This window comes from Gorilla gorilla, chromosome 5 (assembly GCF_029281585.2).
Source record: "Gorilla gorilla gorilla isolate KB3781 chromosome 5, NHGRI_mGorGor1-v2.1_pri, whole genome shotgun sequence".
Classification (NCBI taxonomy): Eukaryota; Metazoa; Chordata; class Mammalia; order Primates; family Hominidae; genus Gorilla; species Gorilla gorilla.
Window position 1 is genome coordinate 163,486,945 of NC_073229.2, and position 24,667 is coordinate 163,511,611.

Consider the following 24,667-nt stretch of genomic DNA (forward strand, 5'->3'; position numbering starts at 1 on the left):
CCACTTGGGGAGATGCCTGGCTGAGATGCCTTGTTACCTAACTCCAGGGGCCTGTTCAAACAAAATAGATGTGGGACCCCCTGGGTTTGTGGAACATAGTGTTCCTAGACTCAACTTGGGACCCTGATGCTAGACAGGACCTAGAGGTCCTGTCTAGAGCCACCCTGATCTGTCCTTAGGTAGATGACATTTGATGAAAAAAAAAAAATTGGCTCTTTTAAATAAGACAGTACTACTTGCGAATAGTTAAGTCTCCAAAGATGATAGATCCATGATGTTTTACCATACAAGCACTGTGACTCCTTTCAGAGGTTTGATAAAAGCATCCCTTTCAAATAGCCTTTTTGAGGTTTTCTAACTAACTAACTATAAGGTTCATTTTTCTCTTCTCTGTCTAGTATGACAAGTTCTTTTGATTCCCCTCCCTAAGGGTCAGAAGTTCTTCTCTCCCTTACGTGAGTGTCATGAAGCCCCTCCTCCCCTGCTGACCACAAAGCAATTCTCAGGAAGGGTCTAAGGTTGAACTTGTGTTGAAAGGAAAGCCTGTCATTTTGATGTGTTAGAAAACAGGTGTGTGGTGGTCACCTAGTTCTGAGCTGGTGGACACTCCTCTCCTTCCTTCTTGCAATGCAGTTCTTATCAAAGAGCATGGACTAATTTTTAAATTCTATGTGTGGTCTTTTTCTCTGTAACAATTTGGTGTGGCTTTGATAGGATATAGAACAATGCAAACTGGGAACAGCAGAGATGGTCAACAGGATTGGGACTGAATGAGCAAATGCTTAGACTCCTGCTACCTTGCCTCTTTATCGTCCCAATTATGTCTCTTTTTTCCCTCCCTTTCATGGTGAGGGGATGCCTAGGCTAACTGTCCATTGATAGGCTTAAAGGGAGCCCATTACCTGAACCTATCTGCCTTTCGAAAGGCTTTCAGAGCCTTTCTGCTCCTAATGTATCTTATATGACTGGTTTGTCCTTAGAAGAGAACTTCGGCTGGGCGCGGTGGCTCACGCCTGTAATCCCAGCACTTTGGGAGGCTGACGTGGTGGATCACAAGGCCAGGGGTTTGAGACCAGCCTGACCAACGTGGTGAAACCGCGTCTCTACTAAAAATACAAAAATTAGCCAGCGTGGTGGCACGCGGCTGTAATCCCAGCTACTCGGGAGGCTGAAGCAGGAGAATCACTTGAATCAGGGAGGCGGAGGTTGCAGTGAGCCGAGATTGCACCACTGTGCTCCAGCCTGGGTGACACAGCGAGACTCCATCTCAAAAAAAAGGAGAATAACTTCCCTTGTGTGTTCCTTAATTCAAGCTCAATGACTACAAAGGAAGCACCACATCTCTTCTATTCTTCTTTAAACTGTTTCAGGGCCCCCATTCTGTATAAATTTGGAATTGTGCCAGTTAGGAGCCCAAACTGTAGATGGATCCTGGCTGAGATGCCTTGTTACCTAACTCCAGGGGTCACTGTTCAAACAAAATAGATGTGGGACCCCCTGAGTTTGTAGAACATAGAGTTCCTAGACTCAACTTGGGACCTTGATACCAGAAACTATGGCTAGGCAAAATCATGGTCTCTGTGGGAAGGACAAACTCCTAGTTGTCTTTCTCATATATACCCAAGAGAGGCTGCAAAATCATTAAAAAATATGAAGGAAAAATTGCAGGGAAATTTTCCTGGGTATCTGTATAGTGCCACCAAATACAAAAGATGACATCTTAGATGACCTTATTGGGGTGAAAATATTACTATTATTAAAAGTAATAATACCTGCTACTGGCGACATGAGTGTCTGAGTAAGCCTCTGCAACCTCCATTGTCCCCTGAGTTCCAAAGCTACCTTCCTATGAAGTCCCCATAAACCTCCCTATATCTTTCCTCTAGGACTGCCAGGAAATCTTCTATAGATGGTCTGGAAAAAAGAGTAAGCTCTTGAGACGTGATCACTAAGTCTTCTATGGGTTAGAAGAGCACACCTGAGATATAATGGGTTTGGAATCATCAGAGTCCTCACCGAAGAAAGTGCTGTACTCTAGTGCCCCACACTGAATGGGGCAACAAGCCCCCACCAAGTCTATGCACAGAAATCAATGCTTCCCCTGCCTGACCTTTACTTTCACAGTAACTTGATATAGATAATAATGAACTAATCCCCACCCCCCTGACCATGGTACATATTTTAGTATTCATTTAGTACTTAGTAAGCAACTCTGTGTATATTAATTAAAAAAGACTTGTCCCGTCCCCTAAAACAAAACAAAACAAAAACAAAGCAAAGCAAGGAACCCTTGACAGGCTGATAATATATTACAAGTTCTTAGAATTAAAAAGTTTAAATTCAGAGATCTTAGGATCTAAAGAATGAATGTTTTTTGGGGTGGAAAGCAAACAAAAAAATATATATATTCTTAATTGAAACTACGATGCTTTATTGGGTAAAAGCATATGATAAAAAATGTATTTGAATATTTTGCTTAGATGAATTTTTGTATATTTAGCTAAAAATAAGATGGTAGCATACATGTAGGTATATAAAGTTGAATATCATATGAATTAAGCTGTTTTTAAAAATATGTTTTAAGTCAGATTTTTAAGCGTAAGAAGAGAAATTTAGTTTTGTGTTAGTAAGAGGAAAATAAGGCCAACGAAGGGATTAGAAACTTGGCTCTGGGTAAAGGTCTGAGGGACAGGAGAAAAAAAAAAAAAGTAGCTGTTTTAAATCAGTCCCTAACAGTGAAACACATCTAGAAAGACAGAGTTTGAAAAACAGCAACCACAAAAATGAATCCAGTGGGTTTTCTATAATATTTCTTCCAAAATTGGGTGATTTTGTGTTAAAAAGCTGCTAAGTTAGCTGGGTGCGGTGGCTCACACCTGTAATCCCAGCACTTTGGGAGGCTGAGGCGGGTGGATTGCCTGAGGTCAGGAGTTCAAGACCAGCCTGGCCAACATAGTGAAACCCCATCTCTACTAAAAATACAAAAAAAAAAAAAAAAATTAGCTGGGAATGGTGGCGGGCGCCTGAATGGCACCTGAATAGCTACGAGGGAGGCTGAGGCAAGAGAATCACTTGAACCCAGGAAGGAGGAGGTTGCAGTGAGCTGAGATCACGCCATTGCACTCCAGCTTGGGCAACAAGAGTGAAACTACGTCTTGAAAAAAAAAAGAAAGAAAAAAGAAAAAAAAAACCTTTGAAAGGTTAAGCTTTGAAAGGTAACTACATTTATATTGTGTAATAAAACTGGAAAATTAATGCGATTTTGTGGTTTTTCTGTATAAGGATAAGTGATACAAATTCAGATTTCTGCAAAAAAATTGACAGAGAAATATGCAATTACCTTATGTAAATGTACATAGTATTTCTATTAAACTGTCTTATTTTGACACATTCTGCTTATTTTCTGATATTCCAAAGTGGTTTTCAAAAGTTTTGAATTCATAAAATATTAAAGTAATGGATATTTTGATTTATCTAAAGACCTCTGAAAAATTAGAGTTCTATAGTAGTGTCATTGGTAATTAACTAATGTGTTTTTGATAAGTGATAATTAATCAGATAACATATTTAAAATATATGGATTTTGGATCCTGGGTCAAAGAAGAGACTTTCAGTTTAAACCTCAAAAGCCTGAGTTTCCATGTAATGTTACTTGCTTACAAAGTCTCTCCTTGATCTACTTGCAAGAAAATGAAACACTTTGAACTGGTCTGGCGCTGGATGGAAGTACACATATACATAGTACTAACTAGGCAAATGACTTGGGTTCATGAAATGCAAATAAAACATTCCATGATATATTAGGTTCCTGAGGGAATAAGGAAATGTTGCATGCTATATACAAGGAAATGTTTATGGCTCAGGAAACGATGGCATGCATTTTCTTTCTGGAAAACCTTCTAAAAACAAAAGTAACTATGTAGAAAAGGTTAAGCTTAACTCAGTACTTTATTGTTCATACTGATGTTGGTGTTAGCATCTTGGCACTCTTAGGCAAATGAAGAATATAAGTAATTATAAATTACTTAACATTTATATAAATTAAATATAAGTATTCTTATATAAGAGAGAATGTGCTACAATTATAGAATTCCTAAATTAATGAGGAATGTTGTAATTTTAGAACAGAATTAGAAATATTAACATAAATATAAAATTTAAAAGAAAACATTTGTAGTTTTGACACAGAAATAATCTAGGAACAATGTCAATCCATGTTGCAGCCAATCACCCAGTTCCTGGTCTTTTTTTTTTTTTTTAACTAAAAGAAACTAAGGATTCTTAAGAGAAACATCTCGGTCTTTGGCCCAGAAATGGGCAAGATAGCTTGAACTGCCTTGTGCTAGAAAGCAAGAAAGCTTTCAAAACTTTCTAAAGTACTATCGAAAAGACATAAGAACCTACCTAAAAGAAACTACCACTAGTCAAAGTTGTATCATTAAGAATTATAATAAATCTTCCAGTCAACTGAAATCTATTAAACAGCCATGATTCCCTAGCAATGAGCAAAAAGAAAATAAATAATGGGAAGTATTTGAAAAGAAGGTGAAGAAGTTGTTACTGCTGAGCTTTGTTATTTATTTGGCATTCTTGGCTCATCGATTGTATCCATAAAGAATACAGAAATGAATAATGCTATAAATATATCAGTTAAAGGCATTTTCTGACACAAGGTGAGAATATCAGTAGAAAGACTCCATAATTTGTGACTACAAGTCAGACAAAACCCATGGAAAGTATCCAAAATTCGATTATATCAGTTTTTGAATGATGCAAAGAAATAGGAAGAAATGTATCCTGTACAGATGTCTTTAGAGATAAATGGAAAAGGCAATCACTACCACGATGCACAAAAGGGGGTCACTTCCACTAAAAGAGCAGTAAAAGAAGGGCTCAAGAGATGACGAGCAAGGTTATCAACCAAGCCTGCTCATGTGAGCTGAAACAAGTGGCAACAGGCAACAGGATAGAACCAATCTTCAGACAAAAATGAATGCAAACAAAACAGAACAGGCAAACAAAAGTAAAACAGGTAGAGAGGGTTATCCAAGAACTTAAGAAGACTCCTGCAGAAACTAGAGAAACTAACAATGAAGAGAGTCCAGCCTCTAATGAAGCCAAATGAAAAAGAAGTGAAGTCCAATGAGTGTGTCATAAACCAACTCTCACCGCTGGTCTCCGTGTATCTGTTTGTATCAATCCAGAGGTATTTGTGTCCACTCTTCTATAAATGCAAATTTTTGGTAGCTCTAGGAAAACAATTTAAAGGAGAAGATACCACCTCATTCTATTTTTTAATAAAACATATTTAGGTGGGTGCTTTTTTGTGTGTAAATCTTGTTTTTTAAAGACGTAAATAACTGTCTCGTTTGTCAACTTAATATTCCACAGGCAGCAGAAGGGCAATTTTGATAGCCTGCAATATGAAATATAACTAAATAGCAATTTGAAGTCATAATCATGAATTCAACATAACTTAAATGTTTTAAATTACCTTTTCCACTCACTTTTAAGTAGAATTGTTCCCCCAAAAGCCTTCTCCTTGTTCATAACTCTCCCATTGAAACTTTGACATCTTTGGTAGTGGTAGTCCAGTTTTTCTTATTACTTGATTGATGTGTTGTGAAAGATTGGAAATTTTTGAGCATGTGGTGTGTATGTATTAAGACATAAATTGGAGGGAAATGAGATCTAACAGCTTACCAATATTTTAAAATATTGATATTTACAATCTTATTTAAGGACAATTTGCCTACAAGTTTTAAGATAGAAAGGCACCAGAAAAATCACTATGGATTATAACCATATGCATTTTAAATTTTTTTTTTGGTATTTGTATTAAGAATTGCTTCCACGTAGTTATATAACATCTGTGGATTGACCATGGAACAAAGTCTTATTTATAAAAAACAGTTCAATGAAAAGGCATCTAAATCTTTTACAATGTTATAAGTTTATAAATTGTTAGAGTCAGAAAGATATTCACATATTTAAAAAATCCCAAACACATTGAATGGATCATCCTGGACAGTAGCTGTAGATTTCTATAGGAAGATAGAAGAATTAGGTACTATGTATAATGTTAAGGACAAGGAAGTGGGCTGAGTGATAACTTGTATCAGAGTTGTGGAATTATTAACATAATAACTATAAGTAGACTTTTGCATGTATCATTAGGTCTTGGGAAAGGATCCAGATCCTCCATCTGTCTCTGACAGTAAATAATCTTAATTAATTAGGAAGATATTCATCTTCCTTAATGAATTTGCATTTTTTTAATCCACAGAATATTTGGAATTAAGTATAGAACAATTTAAAGGAATGAAAATGATTTATTAATATTTGTGTAAAGTAGGAAACTAGAAGATCTACCTAGGAAAATAGCCCTGATTGTAGCATTTCAACAATTTTCATTGAAGTGATTTATTTGCCTACATCCCCAGGAAACTGGGAGTTCCTTAGAAACAAGAATGGTGTATTTTATCTCAGTATACTCAATACAGTGCCTGGCCCAGAGTCAGTGCCCAGTAACCATGAATGAATAAATGAGGTCCTTAAGGTTGTAATGTGATTTGGTTTCCATCAGTGTCTCCTTCCACAAAGATCAGAGAAAAGTCTGTCTCCTTCCAGTCCTACTGAGCTGCTCCTATTTTTGAATGCTCCCTCCTGCAGCCATTTCAGAAAGTACTAGAGACAGAGGAAAAGTTTTCTCTGATGTTTTTGATGTTTATTCCAGGGCATGCTCACAGATGGAAAGGGTCAAACTTCTGGGACGCTCCAGAGACACAGCCCTTGACATTCTCTGTGAAAGGATGTGCTATACAAAATGTGCCTGCCAGCAACTGGGCTTGAATGGCAAATGGTTGAGGCATGAAGACAGTTTTTCTTTCAGACCCTGCCTAAGCATTTGTTATCAGGGGTCACAGATAAGATATTTCAAACCACTTCCTCATGACTGCCCTTCGAATGTCTGAAAATCATATGGGTCTTTTGATCTAAATATTCCCACTTTCTTCAATTGTTCCTCATATGATATAGTCTCCAAACCTTTCCTCAGCCTGATTTTCCTGCTACAGTTCATCCCTGTATTGTTGCAAAGATGCAGAAGCTAGCACAGCATGTGGGATGTAGCCTGACCAAGGTAGGCAGCAGGGGACCCTACTCTGCTCCTGGGCACTGCATTTCTACAGCAGCCAACAGCCATTATCTGCTTGGTGGCCTTATCATGTTCTTGACTCTCACCATACTTGCAGCCAACTCAATCCCCTGTGTTTTGCTTTATGTTGTTGTTTCTTTCTGTGATGTTTTAAAACATGATTCTGTAATTCTGTGCTTATGTAGTTGCTATTTTGAACCTAAGGATTTCACTGGTGTCTCTATTTGGATCATTATTCCAGCTTATTGTGACATTTTGGAATCATGATTCTACTATTAGATGTTTTAAATCTCACACTGTTGCCATCTATACTTTTGATAAGCCTATGGCTACATCTTCACTGACCTAAGTATTGACCAAGACAGGTTGAGCAGAGAGCCCAGAGCACACTAGTAGTTCTCAACAAATGATTGGGGTTTTTTGTTTGTTTGTTTTGTTTTTTAGAGATAGGGTCTCACTTTGCCGCTCAGGCTGGCACAGTCATAGTTCACTGCAGCTTTGAACCTGGGCTCAAGCAATCCCCCTGCCTCAGCCTCTTGAGTAGCTGGAACTACAGGTGTATGACACCACCCCTGGCTAATTTTTTATTTTTTGTAGGAACAAGGTCTTGCTATGTTGCTCACTCTGGTCTCCAACTCCTGGCCTCAAGTGATCCTCCTTCCTCAGCTTCCCAAAGTGCTGGGATTACAGGCATGAGCCACTGTGCATGGCCTCAACAAATATTTATGAATTAAATCATAAATTTGGCTGAGGAAAAGTAGATCATAGTTTTTGTCTATAGTAACATATTCAGGTGAGCTTATGCCCTTTCAATTATTTTCATAAGAGAATGTAACATACTTTTCCAAATTATAGTTTTCTTGCCTATATAGAGATTTCCAGGACAACCTTATTATACCCATTCATTTTTTTCCTCTTCTATTCATTCTTGTTCAACATAGTATTGGGTATTCTTTGGATATCTAAACAAATGGCTTTTTAAAGGCAATATTGAATTTATTGTTAAATGTTGGCTTCATTAGGAAAGACTAAGAAATAATTATATCATTTTATCTGTATAAATATCTTAAAAACAATTTTGCTAAATTGATTTTTATCCAGACGTGTTTTTACACAAATTTGCTCCTGATTAATTAAAACACATGGGTCTAGGGACCCAGAGTGGAAGTGGGGGGAAGTGGGGGATAGTATTGACACCTGGGTTCTTCTGCATGCGAGATTTCAGAACCCAAGTGATCGATGCTTCCACACGGCCACAATGGCTCTTTTAAAATGAAAGCTAAATGGACACCTACCTACTGAGAGCTCTAGATGCTATTAAACGAAGAGGCAAATAGGCAGAGTGGAAGGGCTGATGGTTGTTAAGAAACTGTTTGGAGTCACTGACTCTGGCTACCATGGGCATATATGGTTATTGCTATATAAGAAGGACAGAGAAAAGTATGGATGGATCCTAAGCGATACAACTACCTGCCTGGTTGCAAAAAATTCATGAAGACCACTGCATCACTATATTGGAAGGACTTCCAAAGACAAACCCTGACCAGCCCAGACACTGTCTGAAAACAAAGGCAAGATGCAGTAGGTAGTGGAAGAGGGAAGTTGTAAATACTGCACACATCATAAAATATCTTGTGAAGAGTTACAGATATGACTACTGTAGCCTTTATTTGTGTTCACTTCCTTGTTTTGCTATATATTCCAACTAATACTCCTTTTAAAAGTTTTTTGTTGTTTTCCAACCACACTATTGTGTATGGACTATGTCGTTAGTGGTTTACTTTCCAATTTTGTTCATACTTACATTACACGAAGATAGATTTATATGGTCACTAGAGGAGAAATGAGTATCACCCAGAGATCTTAGATTTGGAGCTGAATGTAGAAACTATTGAGATGCTGGGTCATTTCCCTTTGAGGGGGTGGGTAAATTTCCCACTAGGTAATGAGTCATGTTAAACAGGAATATTTATTTTAACATGCAAGTTTTTACCATAAAGGACAAGTGACAAATATAGAAATTAGGAAACCAAAGTAGTAAAACAACAGTGAATGCTTGCCATTATGTTGACCGCTTAGCATCCAAGTCTTCTTTCTATTTCAAACCATGAATAAGGATAAGTCTTGGTGATGGGCAGGGTTCTGTCTACCCCTGTGAAAGGTAAAGAGGGGCATACATTCCGTTCTCTATTTGACAGCTAGGAGTAGCACATGGCCTAGCCTTGTCCAATCACACTCCCAGCTGGAACTTTGAATCTGGGCAGTTATGCAATGATGCAGGGAGCAGAGGTTATTTCCTGGGGCAGTGGTGACTGTCCAGTGGGTGGAGAGTTTCCAGCAGCCCCAGTATTATGGGAAGAGGTTTCAGCAGCAAATGTTAATCAGAGTTATTTCTGAGCCAGGACTCTTCTGCTTAGATTTATATGATTCCTTACCATTTCTCAAACCTGATTTTCCATATTTCTTAGATTCAGTAGGCTAGCTATGAATTCTCTTTCTGTTTAAATATGCCCAAATCAGTTTCTCTTGTTTGCAATAAGATTTCTAAACAGTAGATCTTGTGTACACACACAAAGTACACATCACAGGCCTTTGTAGATGCATATTAAATGTTAATTCCTTTTCTTTCTTCTTTCCTTTCCCAGTTGCATGATAGGCCTATTTGTTCTCACTAACATAAGCATAAAGGTGCTTAGCATGTGACCTTGTACAAAGAAAGTAGTCAATATTGCCTCTTGTCCAAACTACACACTTAGTAAAGTAGAATTCATCATTAATTCCTCAAAGAGTCTCGACATTAAAATACAAAAAGGGCCAGGCACAGTGGCTCATACCTGTAATCCCAAAACTTTTGGAGGCCAAGGAGGGAGGATTGCTTGAGCCCAGGAGTTGGAGACCAGCTTGGCAACATAGTGAGACTCTGTCTCTATTTAGATAAATAAATTAATTAATTAAAAAATATAAAAGGGCCCTGGAAACCCATAAATAAAATCAAACATACATGGACAACAAATTTTTGAAAAGGGCATCAAGAAGACACAATGGGGAAAGAACAGTCTCTTCAATAAATGGTGCTGGAAAAACTAGATTACCATATGCAAAAGAATGAAATTGGACTCTTGTCCTACACCACACACAAAAGTTAACTCGAAATAGATAAAGACCTAAATGTAAGACCTGAAACCATAAAGCTTCTAGACAAGAACATAGGGGAAAAGCTTCTTGACATTGGCCTTGGCAATGATATTTTGGGTATCACACCAAAAGTTCAGGTTACAAAAACAAAAATAAATAAATGGGGCTCCATCAAATGAAAACCTCTGTCCAGCAAAGGTAACAATCGACAGGATGAAAGAGTAACCTACAGACTGGGAAAAAATAATTGCAAACCCCATGTCTGATGAGGGCTTAATATCCAAAATTTATAAAGAATTCTTACAACTCAATAGCAGAAAAACAAAGGATCTGATTTATAAAAGATAGGCAAATGGACCTGAGCAGATATTTCTCCACAGAAGAGTTAAAATAGCCAACAGGTGTATGAAAAGGTGTGCAACATCACTAATCATAAGGAATGACTTTATACACTCACTAAAGTGATACCTTCCAAAACAGAAGCTAGCTATCCTACATACAAATGTCTTCTTCCACAATTCACACAATACAACCTATTAGAAGTAAATTTCTGGCAGTTTAAGGATAGCCACTCTATCTCTCTGTCTAATTCCGAAGCCTTCAGATTAAGCTCAAAGCATCCAGCTACCTAATGAAGAAGAGTTTAAATTATTAAAAAGGACAAGTATATATCTTTTGAGTAAATTTTAATATTGTTGCACTGTAGACAAACATGTCATTCTGTTTTGTTTTGGTTTGGTTTGGTTTTTTTTGAGACAAGAGTCTCACTCTGTCACCCAGGCTGGAGTGCAGTGATACGATCCCAGCACACTGCAACCTCTGCCTCCCGGATTCAAGTGATTCTCCTGCCTCAGCCTTCTGAGTACCTAGGATTACAGGCACTGGCCACCATGCCCAGCTAATTTTTGTATTTTTAGTAGAGACAGGGTTTCATCATGTTGGCCAGGCTGATCTCGAACTCCTGACCTCAGGTGATCCACCCGCCTCGGTCTCCCAAAATGCTGGGATTACAGGCGTGAGCCACCGTGCCCGGCCCATTCTGTTTCAATACCACACAATTGCTATTGTGTTTGTATAAGTACTAAGATATAATAATTGATGAAATAATAACTTAAATGTCAGTCATTTCATCTGGAGCTGAGGCAAACACACAAGCTTTCCAGCCTGCAGTTTGGAGCTGGTTTGGCCAGCCTATACCCTCTCTGCCTATGCTGCACTTTGTGTCACTGCAAATACTGGTTGAAAATGTGGCCCTAATGCTTTTTGACGTCTTGATCAGTGGAAGCTGGAGAAACTTTTCAAAAAGTGGCAAGCAAGTCTGCTTGCTAAAAGAGATTTCAGCTTATCTCTGAGCCATATCTTTCTTTTCTTTTGCATAAAACCTCTTGAATGGATAACTTAGTTATACAAATGTAAATCAAGAATCTGTGGGCAGATGTGAACGCAGGACAGGTGCTGCAGAGTGTTCTATTTGGTGATGAAACTGTAACTTGTCCATAAGCCCAAGCCATGATTCTGAGACTTTACTTTGTGATTTTTTTGGGGGGCTGGGGGGTGTGCGTGATTATGAATTTAGAGTCTGCTGTTGGAAAAGGCCTCTAGCTGACCTTGTGATGCTGCATATGTTCTGCCTTAAGCAGTTTATTGTTGTTAGTGTTGTTTTTAACCTGAGATGTACTAAACTGGAGAAACTGGAAGGAATGACATCCAGAAGAAATCCTTACCTCTTATGGAGGAAAAACAATCAAGAGAACAGGACCACGTCGTCTGCAGCTCCACCTGAACTGGACTGTTTGTGGCCTGTCTTAGTCAGTTCCGGCACAACAGCAAAGCACCGTAGGCTGGATGGCTTAAACAACGAACATTTATTTCTCTCAGTTCTGGAAATCTGAGAGCAGGGGGGCTAGGATGGCCAGGTTCTTGTTGAAAGCTCTCTTCCTGGTTTGCAAATGGTGTATTACATGATAGAGAGACTGAACTCTGGTCTCTTTCCTTCTTATAAAGGCACTAATCTCATACCCTCATGACCTAATCACCTCCCAAAGGCCCCACCTCCTAATACCATGTCACTGGGGCTTAGGATTTCAACATATGAATGTTGGGGGTACACAAACATTCAGTCCATAATATGTCCTATATCCTATATGAATTAAGAGTGAATAATCCAAGATGATGAACAGTACACTATTATGTTTTGATGCCATCATGATGCAAGTTGACACTCCAATGGGTAGGGGTAGGCTTTCCTGTGAAGGAGACACCTCTTCTCCTTGAATAAGAAGAGCCAATCTTAGGACATTAGACTTGAGGAAAGGTAAAAATCAATCTCTTTTCTTATCTTAAGCTATCTTAGGTGATCTGGACTGTTAGGCACAGTTATAGTCAAAAAAATAATTTCTGTTAGTTGGAATAACGTGACCCTTACTCTGTTGAAGCTGGCTGGGGGCAACCCTATGAGGATTCTTAAGTTAAGTGGAGATTAAACTGTGAGGGTTGCCACCTCTCGTAGTGTTTGCAAGATGCCTTTCCATTTGGGTACCTTGCCTCAAAAACGACAGTATAATTTTATTAAGTGCTACAGTTTGAACTTAGCTGCATGATATAGACTGAGGGAAAGAGGCTGACCCCTAGGCCTGAGTGGAGTTAGCAATGGCCATCATCCTTGGAGTTGTAGGAGACTTGAATATGAACCCCAAAACATCCCTCTGGATAAGGATTATTTTAAGCTGATTATATAGCATACGCAGGAGAAGCTCTGAAAACAGTATGTTACCCTTTTGTAAGGATAATTTATATTTTATAAAGGAAATATCCATGTGAGGGTTTCTCCCTCTGTACTGAGGAGAGGATGACTGTAAGTCCTGAAAGACTCATATCCGTGAAGAAGGCACTGACTGAAATCTGCACAACAAATCTTACCCTTGTTTACTATACTTTTCCTGGTCACCTTCCAATAACTTGCCTCTCGCACACTATTTGTTTTAACTGAAGGTGGTATTGAAGCCCAAATTCTAGCCACCTCTTTCAGTTACTCATCCCTGAGTTTCTCTAATGTATATTTATGTGATGTAAGTGTTAATAAACTTCTATTTGTCTTTCTCTCTCTTTTTTTTTTTTTTTTTTTTTTGAGATGGAGTCTCGCTCTGTCACCCAGGCTGGAGTGCAGTGGCGTGATCTCGGCTCGCTGCAAGCTCTGCCTCCCGGGTTCACGCCATTCTCCTGCCTCAGCCTCCTGAGTAGCTGGGACTACAGGCACGTGCCACCATGCCCGGCTAATTTTTTGTATTTTTAGTAAAGACGAGGTTTCACTGTGTTAGCCAGGATGGTCTCGATCTCCTGATCTTGTGATCCGCCCACCTCAGCCTCCCAAAGTGTTGGGATTACAGGCGTGAGCCACTGCGCCCGGCCTGTCTTTCTCTTTTTAATCTGTCTTTTGTTACATGGACTTTAGCCAAGAACCTAGGATGGCAGGAAGAAAAAAAAAAGTTTCCTCCCCTACAGAGTTTAGCTGCTCTTGCATCACAGCAATTTCAGAATGTGTATCAGGTGAAGAGACAAGAAAAGAGTACCCTGACCAGGAGTTTGGGGCAGAAGAACCAGGTGCAGGAGGAATTGTTGAACATCTGTGAGAAAGAGCTCTGTGTGCTTTCAGAAACAACTGAGGGCAGCTTGCTATTAGGAAGTTTATGCTGGGAAGGTAAATTTTAATTATCAATTGAGCTGCTATATTTTTTTTAAGTCACCCTGTGGCAGGCAGCCCCAGTATTCATTTATAAGATTTTATTTTTTTCACAAAATAGGATTTCAAACTTTGTGATGTAAACCAAAAATAAAATTCTAAGCCCCCCAACCGACTGAATGAACCATCCTCCCAGCCAAGGGCATTCCAAAGAAAACCTGAAAAACTAAAACTAGCTCAGGCCGTGATGGAAAGAGGGAGTCCAGGCCTGCCTCTTTCTGCTCTCCTCCCTTTGGAATTCAGGCACAGCCGACCAGCATTAACATGAAAACAGAGATCTTAAGACTGACAAAGAAGACTCCTTGTAGCAATAAGATACCAAATTCCAACCTGACCCGAGTATAGCATCATGTGACAGATGGCAGGCCCTGAAAGCAATCAAAGCATTTTACCCCAAAATAGATTGCTTAGACATATTTTGAAATGGCCCTGCAAAGCTATCTCTTGTGGGGAAAATCTACATTCTGTAGAGAGTCTCCTTCCTTTTCCAGGTCTTTTCCTGATACAGAAGCGATTTAACTAAGAGTCTGGGACCTTTCAGAGTCTGATAAGAGACATTTACCATATATTCCTCTGAAGCCTATGACCTGGAAGTTTCATCTATGTAACAAGAACCTTGGCTTCCACAACGCCCTGCTTGTCTTAACTACAAACATTTCTTTCTGCTGACTTACACTCTTCAAGCAAAGCTTAACCCTTTCAACCAACTGCCAATCAAGAAATCTTTGAATGCACGTATGACCTATAAGCTCCTGCTTCAAGTTATCCTGCCTTTCCAGACGAAGCCAATGTCTACCTTACATGCACTGATGGCTATCTTATATCTCCCTACATTGTATAAAACCAAGCTGTAACCCAACCACCTTGGCCACATGTTCTCAGGACCTCTTGAGACTGTGCCTTGGGCCTTGGTCACTTAGATTTGGCTTGGAATAAATCCCTTCAAATATTTCACAGAGTTGACTCTTTTCCATTGACAGTGATTACTTGTATCTGGAACAATACTAAGTAGTTTTGAAACCGCCTTTGCAAAATTATAACTGAGGAAATTATGACAGTGAAAGAAATCAGACCTAACCAACTCCATCTTGCTTCTAACCCTCAAGTTGTCCTTGTTCATTCCTGGGCGTAGGGCGAACTAACTTTGGGAAGGAATTCAGTTCGTGGTTTGACTCTGAAACAAAATTGCTAACAGCCCTTTCCCGAAAAGACCCCCTTCTTGCCTGGGGTCCAGTCTGCCTTTGCAGGACAAACAAATTAGCTACAAGATTAGAAATTACAACGTAGGGGTCATGCAGCCCTTGGTTCCAAAAGTCTGAACCCCCCAAATTGTTCCTGGGGACCTAAGATCAGTGCTTGAGATATTTTGCAGACCCTGAACTCGATGGATCAGCCGGCACCACCTGGACTGGTAATCTGGCTCAACTAGTTCTGCCATCCCACCCAGGAACAGAAGACAGCAAGAAAACCTCATTTTGACCCCCTATGATTCCATCTCCAACCTGACCAATCCATCCTCCCCACTTCCTAAGCCCCTACCCACCAAATTATCTTTAAAAACTCTGATCCCTAATTGCTCAGGGAGACTGATTTGAGTAATAATAAATCTCCAGTCTCCCCCACAGCTGGCTCTGCGTGAATTACTCTTTGGCCATTGCAATTGCCCTGTCTTGATAAATCGGCTCTGTCTAGGCAGCAGGCAAGGTGAACCCATTGGGCGGTTACATTGTTTTTTCCTCCATTTGTTCCTGACATAAAAGAGAATAAGTTATGAGTAAAATTCATGTATCTCTGCATTCTTTGAATGAAATCTGCAAACATGTAATTATTTGTTAGACCTCTGGCTGCGAATAGTACTCATATGAATGTTGTAATAAAGAAACAATTATTTGAATACAAAGTTCACACAAATAGAATATTTATAATATCCCAGGCAAGTTTGAGTTTCAGATTCCCTTTAAGTAGAATATATTATAAAAATTGTGAGAGGCAAGGATGAATATTCAGACAAGGGAGTTTAAAATTCTTCATGAGAATAAAGCAAATGATAGAAGAAACAGAATTTATGCTGAGATGAATAAAATGTATGTGGGCCAGCTTTTTAAAAAATCACAATTACTTTCTTATAAATTTAGAAATAAAGCCATTTAATCAACAGACTTAAAATGGATGTTATTTTAGACACAGAGAACTTATAAAGAGAATTTGGATTATGAAGTTACAAGCCAAAAAGATACAGAATTTAAAATGATACAGATTTCAATAAATAAGAAATGTGAAAACTAAATTATATAATATAGTAATAATAGTAAAACTTCATTAAGTTTAAATAATAAGTAAAAAATGACAGGGAGAAAAAATATTTGGTAGGAATATACAGGGAAGAATGCAAAAATCTTGTTAGAAAATTTCCACTTCTATCTGTGAGGCAGTAGGTTATATCAGACTAAGCCCTCTCTTCTGACAAGGGACAAAGATTCTTTGCTTGGCTAAGCTTTAGTCAGGGTCCTGAACCTTCTCTTAGGCCTACCTGTGCACTTCCTTATAAAATCCAGTTTTAGAAAAGAACACTATTAAGTCATTTTACCAAGAACCCCCACCTTTAATATCTGATCACCCTTGATATATGATCAGGTTTCTTATCCCTCCCCTCCCACCACAGGTGATGTTTGATCACCCTGGCCTGTCTTCAGCAAGAATCCTGTTAGGTTGGTTTAGTCAGAATTCCCTTACCCCTGATGTTTTCTGCTAGTAATTTTTTTTTTCTTATCACAGACCCTCTACCCTGTTTCTTAGCTATAAATTCCCACTTGCCCAGGCTGTATTTGGAATTGAGCCCAATCTTTCATACTACAAGACCCTGTTGCAGTGGTCCCTAAACATATGTTGCTGATCTTGAATAAAGTCTTCCTTACTGTGCTTTAACAAGTATCATTGAACAATCTTTTCTTTAACACAAGAATAACAAAAAAGCCTGTAAAAAGTATTTTTTAAAAAACAGCTTTTGGAGACATCTGAGAACAACTAAGACTGTTGCAATTAATGGTACAAATTCTGGAGTCAGGGGAAATGCATTGAGGTAAACCTCACATTCTTTGTGGGTTGTCCTTTCAAGCCATTTTTCAATATGTAAGTGGCCCAGGTGAGAGGAAAAGCAGAAGGAAAGGCCTAGAACAGTTAAGGCTCACGAGGCTGGGGAGGCAAAGGTTGGAGTTCAATACTAGTCATGTACTTGAGGAGCCAAGACTGGAGAAAAGGGAATTGCAGAAAAGTGGGTTTGATATTCTGCAACTCTTTTTTTCCCTCGGGCTTTTTTTCCTGAGCTTCCAGTGTGAGAATATAAGCGATAAAGCAAAAAGTGGAAGCTAAGAGGCTGAGAAATCAAGCAGAACTTGAGATAGTTTCACAGTGTTTGAGAGAGACAAAAATTGAGTTCAGATATTTCCAAGGACCTCTTATATTTTAGTTAGTTCAGTCACTGATTGGATCAAGATGATGTGTAGCTTCTCTGTCTTTTAGAAAAAAAAGTCATCTCTAAAAGAAGATATTATCCAGTGATCTTGTAACTCATCATACTCAATGATTGGCATTAAGTAAAAAATTACCAGACATTCCAAGAGACAGGAAAAAAAATGGGCAAATACTAAAGCAGAAACAATAGATGGCCTATATATTAGAGTTATAAAGACGGAGGCTTTTTTTTTTTTTTTATTGAAACGGAGTCTCGCTCTGTGGCCCAGGCTAGAGTGCAGTGGCGCAGTCTCGGCTCACTGCCAGCTCCGCCTCCCAGGTTCGTGCCATTCTCCTGCCTCAGCATCCCGAGTAGCTGGGACTACAGGCGCCCGCCACCACGCCCAGCTAATTTTTTGTATTTTTAGTAGAGACAGGGTTTCACCGTGTTAGCCAGGATGATCTCGATCTCCTGACCTTCCCGCCTCGGCCTCCCAAAGTGCTGGGATTACAGGCGTGAGCCACCGTGCCCGGCCAAGACAGAGGCTTTTAAATGGTAATAATAGAGTTAAGAAAATAGATTTATAAATATAAAATTTTGCCAGAGAACTGGAATCTATAAAAATGATCCAATGAAAGTTATAGTTGAGAAATACAAATAATCAAAATTAAGATCTCATCAGATGACTGAGGCAACAGGATCACTTGAGGCCAGGAATTTGAGACCAGCCTGGGCAACATTGTGAGAATTTTTTTAAAAATTTAAAAAAAAGAAGAAAAGATCTCATCAGATGATCTAAACAGCACATTAGACAGTAAAAGAAAGGATTATGGGGCCAGGCACGGTGGCTCACGCCTGTAATCCCAGCACTTTGGGAGGCCGAGGCGGATGGATCACGAGGGCAGGAGATCGAGACCATCCTGGCTAACACAATGAAACCCCGTTTCTACTAAAAAATACAAAAAATTAGCCGGGCGTGGTGGCGGGTGCCTGTAGTCCTAGCTACTCGGGAGGCTGAGGCAGGAGAATGGCGTGAACCTGGGAGGCAGAGCTTGCAGTGAGCCAAGATCACGCCACTGCACTCCAGCCTGGGCGACAGAGCAAGACTCCGTCTCAAAAAAAAAAAAAAAAAAAAGAAAAGAAAGGATTATGGAACTGCTAAATAAGAAATATGAAATTAAAAAGATGAAAAATATAAGAGAAGAAGAGATATATGAAAAGTGATGATAATTCTTACGTATGTGTAATTAGATCCCCAAAAGGAAACGAGAAAGAGAATGACAGATAAACAATAATTGAAGGGATACTGGCTGAGAAGCTTCCAAAACTGACACAAGATATCAAGTCAAACATTCAAGAATATAAAACCCAAGCACATCAAGGTACCAAGGTGTGTACCTTGGTAAAACTGCTTAAAACCCAAGACAAAGAGAAAATGTTAAAAGCATCCAGAGGACAAAACACATTATTTCCAAGCAGAAACAAACTGATGAAAGCTAGATGACAATGGAAGACAATGGACTGATATTTTTAGCATACTAACCAACTTAGAATTCTATAAGCAGTGCAAACATCTGAAGGTAAAGACATTTTTTCCAGACAAAATATGAGTGTATTTGTTGCCAATAAATCCACATTAAAATTGATTGATGTAGCAATCTCTATAAATATTAGTTGATATAAATGAATAAACTAAAATGATGAATTCACAAATGGTAGTTAGCCTTTTTTTGAGTTTAAGAAATTAAAGCTTTGTTCAGGATATTAGATTGTCTTCCTTCCTTTTTTTTTTTTTTTTTTTGAGATGGAGTCTTGCTCTGTCACCCAGGCTGGAGTGCAATGGCGCGATCTTGGCTCACTGCAACCTCAGCCTGCTGGGTTCAAGCGATTCTACTGCCTCAGCCCTCCAAGTAGCTGGGACTACAGGCACGCACCATCATGCCCAGCTAATGTTTTGTATTTTCAGTAGAGATGGGGTTTTACCATGTTGGCCAGGCTGGTCTCGAACTCCTGACCTCGTTATCTGCCCGCCTCGGCCTCCTAAAGTACTGGGATTACAGGCATGAGCACCACACCCAGCCAATGTCTTCCTCCCTTTAAATTTTTTTTTTTTTTTTTTTTTAAGAGATGTGGTTTTGCCATGTTGCTCAGGCTGGTCTCAAAGTCCTGAGCTCAAGCGATCTGCCTGCTTTGGCCTCCTCAAGTTCTGGGATTATAGGTGTGAGCCACTGCACCCATCCTTCCTTTCTTTCTTTTTTTTTTGAGACAGGGTCTCATTCTGTCACTCAGGTTGGAGTGCAGTGGCATGACCACACCTCCTTTGTTAAAGGAGCAACATAAGGCTAGCTGTGGTGGTTTATACCACACCCCAGCACTTTGGGAGGCTGAGCTCAGAAGTCTGAGACCAGCCTGGGCAACATAGGGAGACCCCATCTCTACAAAAAAAATTTAAAAATTAGCTGGGCATGGTGGCATGTACCTGTGTACCAGCTATTTGGGAGGCTGAGGCAGGAGGATCACTTGAGCCTGGGAGGTCAAAGCTACAGTGAGCCATGATTGTGCCATCTGCACTCCAGCCTGGGTGACAGAGTGAGACCCTGTCTCTAAAAAATTAAATAAGTAAAAGGAGCAACATGAGAACAAATAAATCCTTTTAAATGAGTATTTCACATGAATTAATAAATGACAATCTATTTATAGTATTTAACAATTACAACAGGAAATGAGACATTTAGAAAGGATTAGCAATACACAGCATAGTGAAGTGGATAAAAAGTAAAAAAAAAGTTATTAAAAATACATTTCTACTACTTTATAAATATTTAGCTCATGGCCATATATATATATAAATAACTGAAATATCTCTTAATTTGTAGTGGTTATTGAATATGTATTTTATATCTTGTTTTAAATTATAATTTGTTAAAGTTATTAAAATCTAATGTGGTATTAAATTATTAACTCTTTAAAATAAATATTAGTGCCTGCTTTCTAACTTCTCTTTCCCTTAAATAAAAGTTACTTAAGTAACTTCTAAGCGGTGACTAAGCCTATATGTTTTCTAAAATTTTGTATGACACATAGGTCCTAATTCATCAATTTAGGAGTAGACAATTACATTATATTCTTATTCATATTATCGATTTTGAGCACTAATCTATTCTTCCTTTAGGTTTCTGTTTCCAAATAATTTCTGGAAACCACAAGGAATATTTACAAAATTAGTGAGACAATTGCCTTCCTTGCTAGCTCATTATGAGTTGATATTTTCAGTCCTAGAGGAACACAACTGTTGCCAGTGAACTCAAGTTTCCTTCACTAAAATACTACCATCACCAAAAATCCAAATTCATGGGACTGGGTTGGAGATGAGACACTGGAAATCAAATGGGTTCCTTTTTATTTCGATTATCATTTACTTAATTTGTAAAACTCCACTTTTGGGGCATTTTCTGTAGGCAGAAAATTTTCTAAGCATATAATCTCATTTTTTTTTTACCAGCCTAGAGGTGAGCAGTGTGATTGTTCCCATTTTCAAAAGACAAATCTGTGGCAGAAACAAGTTATCAACTTGCTCAAGACTTTCTAGCTCTGCACTGGTACAGACATGATTCTCACTCAACAAGGTGACTTCAGAGTCTATATCTCTCCCATGCTACATAGGCACAAGTCATTGGGTAACACTTCTAAGAAAGCTCTTCTGCCCTTTCCCACTTTCTCCTTCTTCTTACCTGAAGCAGATGTATTTGTTAGAGCTACAGTGGCCATATTCCACCTCTAAGGCAACTGTGAAGATGAAAGCCATGGGCTTGGGACAGCACAGCAGAGAAGTAAAAGGAACCTAGATCCCTGTTAATGTCATGCACCTGCTTGCTAGGCCTGAAATACTCACCTCCAGACATCCATGTTCTTTCAGACACTATTATTTGGGTTTTCTACCTTATCCAATGGATTGAATCCTGATACTAGCCTGTCGGTGTAGAAGTGCCCCGGGGTTCCGTCACTGGACCTTGCTATTGTCTGAATGTTGGTGTCCCCTACAAAATTCAGGTGTTGTAATTCTAACCCCCAAGATGATGGCATTAGGAGATGGGGCCTTTTGGAGGTGAATGGGTCATGAGGGTACAGCCTTCATGAATGGGATTCGTGCCCTTACAAAAGAGGCTCCAGAGAGTTGCCTTGTGCCTTCTACCATATGAAGATAAAGTGAGAAGTCACCATCTGTGAATCAGAAAATGGGCTCTGACCAGATACTGAATCTGCTGATGTCTTGATCTTGGGTCTCCCGGCCTCCAGAACTATAAGAAGTACATTTCGGTTGTTTATAAAATACCCAGTCTATGGTACTTTGTTATAGCAGCCCAAATGGGCTATGACCGAGCTCTGCTTTTTTTTTTTTTTTAAATCTATGGAGACTTCATACACAGAGACTTCTGAAAACTTTTACATTTATGTCTCTAGCCCAGACTACTCTCTTTTTTTTTTTTTTTTTTTTTTTTTGAGATGGAGTCTGTTGCCCAGGCTGGAGTGCAGTGGCACAATCTTGGGCCACTGCAAGCTCCACCTCCCGGGTTCACACCATTCTCCTGCCTCAACCTCTCAAGTAGCTGGGACTACAGGTGCCCACCACCACGCCTGGCTAATTTTTTTGTATTTTTAGTAGAGACAGGGTTTCATTGTGTTAGCCAGGATGGTCTCGATCTTCTGACCTCATGATCCGCCTGCCTCGGTCTCCCAAAGTGCTGGGATTACAGGCATGAGCCACTGCGCCCAGCCTCTCAGACTACTCTCTTGAACTACAGATTCATTAATTTTTTTTTTTAAGATAGGCAGAGTTTTACTATGTTGCCCAGGCTGGAGTGCAGTAGCTATTCACAGGCACCATCATGGCACATTAAAGCTTTGCACTCCTGGCCTCCAGCAATCGTCCCACTTCATCCTTCTGAGCTGCGACTACAGGTGCACCACCATGCCTGATTTCACAGCCTATTGACATCTCTACTTCAGCATTATCACTGCTGGGTTGCACTGCTATAACACAATACCACAGACTGGGTAATTTATAAAGAACAGGAATTTATTTCAAACCGTCCTGGAGGCTGAGAAGATCAAGATCAACACCCTGGCATCTGATGAGGGCTTTCTTGTTGCATCTTCACATGGCAGAGGTAGAAGGGCAAGGGTTGGGGGGGCAAGTGTTGTGTCCTCACACTGGCAGAAGAGCAGAAGAGAGTGAACCCACTCCTGCCAGCCCTTTCCATAGTGACATTAATCCATTATTAATCCATTCATAAAAGCAGAGCCTTCATGAACTAAACACCTCCCATTAGGCCCCACCTCCCTTCTAAAGAAATTCCTCCTCCAGTCTTCCCCATTATAGAAAATGGCAACTCCATCCTTTAGTTACTCAGATCAAAAATTTGGACTTATGCCTGACTCCTCTCTTCCTTTTCCATCCCACATCTGATCCAACACAAAAGTCCCATTAGTTCTATCCTCAATACGGTGCAGAGTTCAACCACCTCTCATCCAAATTATCTTAGTAACAACTGCCTTCCCGTCCACTCCCCTAAAACATCGATGTCTCCCCAGCCCACCTTTATATCCCCCCTTGTTCCTTCTTTTTCTGTAGAAAAAACACACTGCACATTTTCTGTACATTTTACTTATTTGCTGTGTTTATTCTGTGTCTCCTCCTCTTGCCTGTATGTTGCATGGGGGCAGACATTTTCGCTGGGTTTTCCCTGCTGTTGAATCCCCCATAAACAGATGCTAATTGAATAGTGGCTTCCCCAGGACAGAGGCCCATGGGGCTATCACTTTTCTAAATGTCCATTTCCCTAAATCCCTTTATCTCTTTTGGATCTGTCCTCATTTTAAAATAAGAAACTAGCATTTCTGTGAACTGACTAGGAATAATTTCAATTGTCATTTCAGTAAGAAGTTTCATTTTGGACCAGTGACTATGATTATCCTTCCTTAAATACATAGGAAATCATTTTGTTGGTGTTGACATTGCTGCTCAGCACGAGATGAAGAAGGGATGGGGCTCAGTGTGTGGTTTGGGCTCTTTTATTTGCAAGAAACCTCTACAGATGTATTATAGTGACCCCAAGAAAAAGAATTTGTTTAGTTTTTTTTTTTTTTTTTTGAAACGGAGTCTCGCTCTGTCGCCTAGGCTGGAGTGCAATGGCATGATCAAGGCTCACTGCAACCTCCGCCTCCCGAGTTCAAGCAATTCTCCTGCCTCAGCCTCCCGAGTAACTGGGACTACAGGCACCCGCCACCGCGCCCAGCTAATTTTTTGTATTTTTAGTAGAGACGGGGTTTCACAGTATTAGCCAGGATGGTCTCGATCTCCTGACCTCGTGATCCGCCCACCTCAGCCTCCCAAAGTGCTGGGATTACAGGCGTGCCACCACGCCCAGGTTTGTTTAGTTTTTTTATTTACTTATATAATAATAAAGAAACATGTGGACCTGGGCTGGGGACAAGCAGGAAAGTCACCAAGAATCACGAGGCACGTGGTTTCTCTCTGTACATCTGCTGCATTGTCTTCTCTAGGCTTACTTACCAACTTCCGCTGCTTACTCATAATTGCTGTTTCTTCTTCGCTTTTCCGGGGCCCTAGTCTACCTCCGGGCTTCCGTTGGCATCAGCTTCCATTCCCCTACATCTGATGGCTCGGCCCCTGTTTCTCAAAATTAGGCAGCTCTGGTTTACAGCAGGGGACAGTCAACAGATTGCTCCAGTCAGTGCTCATCCCCGTCCTTTCTGCTGTGGTCAGGGTTTGGAAAGGGTCCCATAAAGCAAAACACGCTCCCAGAAGCTTTGCGCAGGGAAGGTAGATAGGAGTCACGCCCCTCCCCCATTGTCATCGCCATAGAAACGGGTTCCTGTTTATTCAGATGACTGTCTGTTTAACTGTTTCAACTCCACTTTGACTTGGAAAAGTGTTCTGGGATACTGACATTGTTTTATGATTCCCATCTTTGATTACCTTATCCTAGCACCAAATGTTAAACATGCAGCCCATTAATGCTTGAGCTTAGCTTTGTTTTCAGAATCTTCTGCCGGAAGCTTCTAGCTTCCTTCCAAGCTCTGGGGACAGAGAGGAGCCTCCTCTTTCGTGGATTGTATTCAATGTGTGTGTATATATATATATATACATTTTTTTTTCATTTAA

The 24,667-nt window shown here is 39.7% G+C and overlaps 1 protein-coding gene across 1 annotated transcript in view; it reads right to left on the bottom strand.

Moving 5' to 3' along the window:
• Window positions 1-24,319, bottom strand: part of TXLNB (taxilin beta) — an 83,907-nt gene extending 59,588 nt beyond the window's left edge. Inside the window, exon 1 of the mRNA XM_063707896.1 lies at window positions 24,056-24,319. The gene's annotated coding sequence lies outside the window, so the exon portion shown is untranslated. The remainder of the gene's footprint in view (window positions 1-24,055) is intronic.
• Window positions 24,320-24,667: the final 348 nt, after the last annotated feature.